We start from the raw sequence: 6,955 nt of genomic DNA, 5'->3' as shown, positions 1-6,955 counted from the left end.
AGCATGTTAAAGCCTATTGTTCTGAGGGTTGAAATTCGATTTTGTTCTACTTTCTTATTATTGAAAATTGCCATGACATTTTATTTGTGTAACTGCTATCCATTGCTTGAGGACAAGCAATAGCTTAAGTTTGGGGGTGTGTTAACTTCCTAAAAAGGCTACTTTTAAGGCATTTTTCACTTAAGTTATTGTTTGTTTAAAAGCTCATTTTAGGCATTTTAAGATCATGTAGTTGCATATAGTTGCATTTTTTGTGGTAGTGTTATTTTATTTCTTAATGATGCTGCTTGAGGGAAAGGTGCAGATTGTATATGATGTGCAGGAATAGCAAGCAAAAAGAATTCGTTAGGAAGTAATGTCGCGGCATCACACAGTTGTATGAGGACAGCTGGCACTGCACGTGGAATGATTGTTGTAGCCACCTTCTAGAGGATTAAGGCCACTTGGAGAATTAAGTTCATGCTTATGGTGTGATTATAGGGGTATGAGGGGTATTTTGTACCTAACAACCTAATCATTACCCCTAGATTCTTTTATTATAATGACACCTAAAGGGAGAGAATGGAGAGAGGTGAAGAGGCACATGCATAGAGCAGAAAAAAAATCAGATTTTTATTTCCTTTTCCTTTTCTTTTTCCTTGGATTTTCCTCCATTGATTAAGCTCCAAGGAGTGGCGAGCTAGGTATCGAGAGGAGCTAGCGAGCTAAGGTGATTCGTGGTGGCCGAGGAGACCTCCGGTGGCGCGTCGAAGGCTTCTTCTCACTTCCCTTTTTGCTACTATTTTTCGATTTATTTATGGGTTGTTGGAACAAATATTTGCATGACTTTTTGTTTGGATATTTCGAACCCCACCATGAACTAACTTATTTGGTGGTTGTTGGTTTAATGGATATTTAGACTTTATTTTAATGGTATATTTGAGTTTATTTTGGTTCTTTATTTGCTTTGCTTATGAATGCTTCACCATCTAGGCTTGTAAGAGGCATGAAAATGTCCATTTCTTATATGACGTTTAGGTATTCGGGAGAAACCTAAGCTAGAAATACGTGTAAGAATTCGAGAGAACCGAAAGACAAGATCCTCATAAGCAATGGGTTATAGTATTTTCAAGGGGCTTTGAACCGGCCTAGGAATATTATAATCTAATCCCTTAGATCTCGGGAGAGACTAGGATAGGATTTCAATAACTAAAAAGGGTGTATTTATCAATAGGGTAGGCTGGCCAACATCGTTGAGTGAGAGCAGATGCCTTGGCATCTTATTCTGTTAGGTTCCTTTGAGAACATTTTAGGAAAGCCCTATCGAGTAAGTAAAGATTAGATAGCTTAGATATACCTGATAAATAAGTTTAGCATCCTTAGATCAATCCTTACTATTTATTCCTTTGGAAGCTTGTCACGTGAGGATTATCTTCTTTTCATTTTATTTACTGTTATTTACCATCTTTTGTTGCCTCGACATTACATCATTTTCAACGCTAAACATCTTATCTTGCCATTACATTTCCATCTGCTACACCATCAGACCATTCATCTACATCCACCTTCATACACATTTTCATTTTGCCGTGACATTTGTATATATAAAAACTAACTATACATAGATAGATTAGTGCTTAGCTTTGGTTAGACTTTTGTAATTTCACCCAATCCATGTGGAGACGATACTAACTCATCATTATATTATTTGAGCGATTGTGTATACTTGCACATTACTTGCGTATATTTTATAGTACTCACAACACGTAAAATGAGGCAAAGGTGAGGATAACTTACTTATTTAATATTCGATATTCATTTCTTTATGTTATATTTTTTCAATGTTTTATTCAAGTTATATTTCTTAAGTTATGTTTGATTTTTATATGTACATTATTATGAAATTGTGATATGTGAATATGCATATATGAAAATGCTCGATGTGAAATGTGAACAAGACACACTCTGAATAATGAAATGATAAATAATTATGTGGTTAAAAAGCCCAAGGTATATGTATGAGAATTAGAGTTATAGTTGACATGCCAAGAGTCGATGATTTTATGTGGTCCTTCGGGACAAGCCTATGTGGTCCTCTGGGATAATCATATGTGGTCCTTCAGGAAAAAAATATGTGGTCATTTGGGACAAATATGTGGCACTTCGGTGCAAATTATGTGAGCTGTGGTGACGATATTAGTGCACAACCTCAATGTACTCAAATACCTAGAGTTCTTAGTAATATACATTGGGCTATTGAAAACAAAGTTATATAAACCAAACCATGTATAAAAATATACATTCTTGTTATGTAAAGCAATTTGAATCACTTATGAAATGTTTCTACGAAAAGAATAAAAATTTAGTTTACAAAGTTTTATTTGACTCATACTTTCCTTACTAAGTCGATGACTTAGCGTGTGATTTTTTCACACGTAGGTTCGAAGAAAGCAGAAGATTAAAGCTAGAAGAGGACATCATACTCTTGAGGAGGGTCATATCATATCAATTTGAATGTAGGTTTTTTATTTTGGTAATTTTGTTGGCATATACTATACGTTTTAAATTGAAATGCTCTGATCTATTTTGTAAACTAATATTTTTATATTTATGTAAATTATAAAGTATTTTATTTAAATGCGAATGTGAGTTTTTGTTATTTATTTTAATTCAAGGGTTTCACCATTTTAATACAAATAAAAGTTTAAATTTTCCATTATTTTTTAAGAGTCAATGATTTGAAAAGTCAATGTGACACCTCGGATTCGTATTCAAGTCGGGTACGGGTTAGGTTATTACATTTAATGGTATCAGATCTATGGTTTAATTGATTTTAAGTTCAAAATGAAGTAGTTTTTATTTTAAAAAGTGTACATGCCAACTAAAAGTTAAGTCTCTCTTATTAGATGTCAGACTTTGAGGGCTCTCGAAGTAAAGTGAAAGATAGGAATGAAGGTAGCAGTAACTCACCTACCACAAGTAGGCAAGGTGAGGATCAGGCACCTCAGGGAGTGCCTGTATAAGATCAATAAACCTTTTTCCAGAAGTTGGACACGATTCTGACGTGTTTCCAATTGTCTGCTGCTTCAGCTCCTAAGATGAATATGAAAAAAGAGCTTAGGAGTCTGTGAGCACCTAAATTTAAAGGAGAAGATGAGGAAGGTTCCGTTGTTGCTGATTTGTATCTTAATGACATTAAGATTATGCTAGAGAGTCTCCATTGTTCTGAAATGGAGAAGTTGGATGGGTTAGTTTCATTACTTCGATGATAAGCTAGAATATAGTGGACGAATGTGACAATACGAGTTACAAGGAACCATGTGACATGGTCATTCTTTCTGGAAGAGTTTAAGAACAAATACATCGAGGATCAGTTTATCCGTCATATGAATCAATAATTTATGAGTTTAAAACAAGGGAATCACATTGTGTATTAGTACGAGTGTGAGTTCACATGCTGAGTAGATTTGCATCGGAGTTGGTCCATACTAAAAAAGACTATTGTGATTAGTTTGTTGAATGTTTACGTCCTCGATTGAAAGAGCTGATGTTAGCATTAAATCTTTCTTCATTTCAAGATGTAGTAAATCGAGCCAAAGCCCTGGAGCTAGCTCAAAATGAGATATTTAGTGAGAAAAAGACTAAATGGAATGAGAGATCTGGTGCCTCGTCAAGTGAATCAAAATCGAAGAAAAGTCGAGGTTCGAGTTTTAGACCTCAGACTAGATCGGAGTCAGCTGCATCTTCAGGTAGAAGATTCATTTTTTGAAGAGCCATACAAACTCAATCAGTGGAATCTGGAGTGGAAAAGTCATATAAATGTCAGCATTATGGTAAACATCATAATGGCGTATGTCATAGAGTATCTGTAGCATGTTTCAAGTGTGGGGAGATATGATATTTTAATCGGGATTGCCCAATAATGACTGGAGAGCCTGCAAAAACATAAAGATTCATTACTGCACCTCTAAGAGTTATAGGACGAGGTCGAGTTAAAAATCAATCTGAATCGACCACTCAACCTAAAGTGCTCTCTACTGATCGAGGGTACAACCTTAAGACCAGTGAAGATTGTGATGATCCTGAAATCATTACAGGTACTTTTCAGTTACTTGATAAACCTGTTTTAGTTTTGATTGATCTGGGATTGAATTACTCTTATGTTAGTAGTAAAGTAGTGAAAGATTTAAAATTTTAGTTAGAACCTATTAGTAGTGAGGTGATTGTGACTAACCTATTAGGGCATAGTGCTTGGGTGAAACAAATTTGTCGAGGATGTCCTATAAGGATTCAGGGAATTGAATTCCCTGCTAATATAATGGAATTACCCTTTGACGAGTCTGAGGTTATCTTAAGAATGAATTGGTTGTATCATTATCATGCAAATATGGAATGTCGATTAAAACGAGTTGTGTTGAGAAGTCTCGATGGATCGGATATTAGTGTAGTCAACGAGAGATTCAATCCTTTAACTAACGTTATATCAGTGGTGTTAGCTAAGAAGTTAATGTTATGTCAAGCTTTCATCACCAATGTGATTGATTCTCGAGCCAAGGGAAGAAGATTGGAAGACATTTCGACTATCCGAGAGTTTCCAAAATTATTTCCTCAAGAGTTATCAGGATTACCTCCTGATAGGGAGATAGAGTTTCAGATTGTGCTTTTGCCAGGATCAGTACAAATTTCAATGTCTCCTTATCGAATGGCTCTAAAAGAACTGAGTGAGTTAAAGACTCTATTACAAGTGCTTTTAGATAAAGGATTTATCATACTTAGTGTTTCGTCTTGGGGTGCGCTGGTACTATTTGTAAAGAAAGAAGATGGTTTGATGTGTCTCTATATTGATTATCGACAACTCAATAAAGTGACCATAAGGAATAAGTATCCTCTTCCAAGAATAGACGATTTGTTTAATCAACTAAAGGGAGCTTCGGTGTTTTCCAAGATTGATTTGCATTCTGGTTATCATCAGTTGAAGATTCAAGAGAAGGACATTGCAAAGGCATCTTTTAGGACGCGGTATGGTCATTATGAATTTGTAGTTATTCCTATTGGGTTAATGAATGCACCTGCAACGTTTATGGACCTCATGAATAGAATGTTTCAGTCATATCTCGATCAGTTTGTAGTCTTTATTGACAATATCTTGGTGTATTCAAAGACAAATAAGGAGAACGATGCTCATCTATAGGTGATTCTTCAAACACTGTGAGATAAGAGACTTTATGCTAAACTGTCTAAATGTGAGTTTTGGCTATCAGAAATAACGTTTCTCAGATATTTGGTTTCTGCAGAGGGGATTCGAGTGAATCCTCAGAAGGTAAAAGCTGTTTTAGATTGGGAAATCCCGAAGAATATGTCAGAAGTTTAGAGTTTCATATGTCTTGCAGGTTATTATCGGAGGTTTATTAAGAACTTCTCGATGATATCTTTGCCTTTGACCAAGTTGTTAAGAAAAGATGTGTCTTTTGCTTGAACCCCTGAATTTCAAAAGAATTTTGAAGTATTGAAGAAAATTTTGACAGAAGCTCTAGTATTAGTCCAACCAAAATCTGGTAAGGATTACGTGGTTTTCAGTGACGTATCCCATAATGGATTGGGGTATGTATTGGTGCAAGAAAATTAAGTGGTGGCATATGCATCAAGGCAATTGAAATCACACGAGAAAAATTATCTGACGCATGACTTGGAGTTGGTTGCAGTAGTGTTTGCTCTGAAGATATGGCATCACTACTTATATGGTGAGTGTTACTACATCTACACAGACCATAGGAGTTTGAAGTATCCGATGACTCAAAAAGAGATAAACTTTAGTAGCGAAGATGGATTGAGCATCTCAAGGATTATGATGTGGTAATTTATTTTCATCCCGAGAAAGCAAATGTGGTAGCTAATGCTATGAGTCAGAAGACTTTCTCAGCTTTGCGAGCCTTAGATGCGAGATTGTCATTAAGTGGTGATGGTAAATTACTCGCGGAGTTAAAGCTTAAGCCAACGCTACTTGATCGAATTAAATATGTTCAAAGTAAAGATGATAAGTATTTGAAAAGATTAGAGTAAGTGTAAAATGAAGAGAATAAGGATTTTGAAGTTAATCTTGATGGTAATCTATATTATCGTGCGAGACTTGTTATTCCAGATGATGAGGAGTTGAAGAATGACTTGTTGTCAGAAGCTCATTATAGTCCGTTGACTATGCACCCAGGAGGAAGCAAGATGTACATGGATCTTAAAAGTTGTTAACTTTGTTACGGGGTTACTTTTGACTCTGAAAAGTCAGGATTACTGCAACCAATATCCATTCCTCAATGGAAATGGGAAAATGTTACAATGGATTTTATAACGGGGTTACTTTTGACTCTGAATAAAAGAGATTCAATTTGGGTGATAGTTAACTGTTTGACTAAGTCAGAACATTTCATCTGAACTGACTTATCTTTGGACAAGTATGTTGAATTGTGTATCAAAGAGATTGTTAACTTCATGGTGTGACTGTTTTGATAGTATCCGATCGAGATCCACGATTCATTTCAAGATTTTAGAAGACTTTGCATGGAGCTTTAGGGACTCAATTGAAATTTATTACATCCTTTAACCCTCAGACAGATGGTTAGTCTGAGCGGACTATCCAAATCTTGGAAGATATGTTAAGGGCATGTGTTATCGAGTTTAAAGGATCTTTGGAAAAATATTTGCCTCTTGCAGAGTTTGCCTACGATAATAGCTATCAGCCAAGTATTATGATGGCTCCTTATGAGGCTTTATACGGGAGAAGGTGTCGTACACCACTGAATTGGTATGAGCTTAAGGATCGGGATGTTCTTGGTCCTGATTTGATTAAGGAGGTAGAAGAGAAAGTTCAAGTGATTCAACATAATCTCAAAGTGGCAACCGATAGGCATAAGTCATATGCGGATTTAAAGAGAAAAAATATTGAGTTCGACGTTGGAGATAAAATATTCTTGAAAGTCTCTCA

This window comes from Hibiscus syriacus, unplaced genomic scaffold (assembly GCF_006381635.1).
Source record: "Hibiscus syriacus cultivar Baekdansim isolate YM2019G1 unplaced genomic scaffold, ASM638163v2 tig00111783_pilon, whole genome shotgun sequence".
NCBI lineage: Eukaryota > Viridiplantae > Streptophyta > Magnoliopsida > Malvales > Malvaceae > Hibiscus > Hibiscus syriacus.
Note: the sequence above shows the minus strand (reverse complement) of the source record.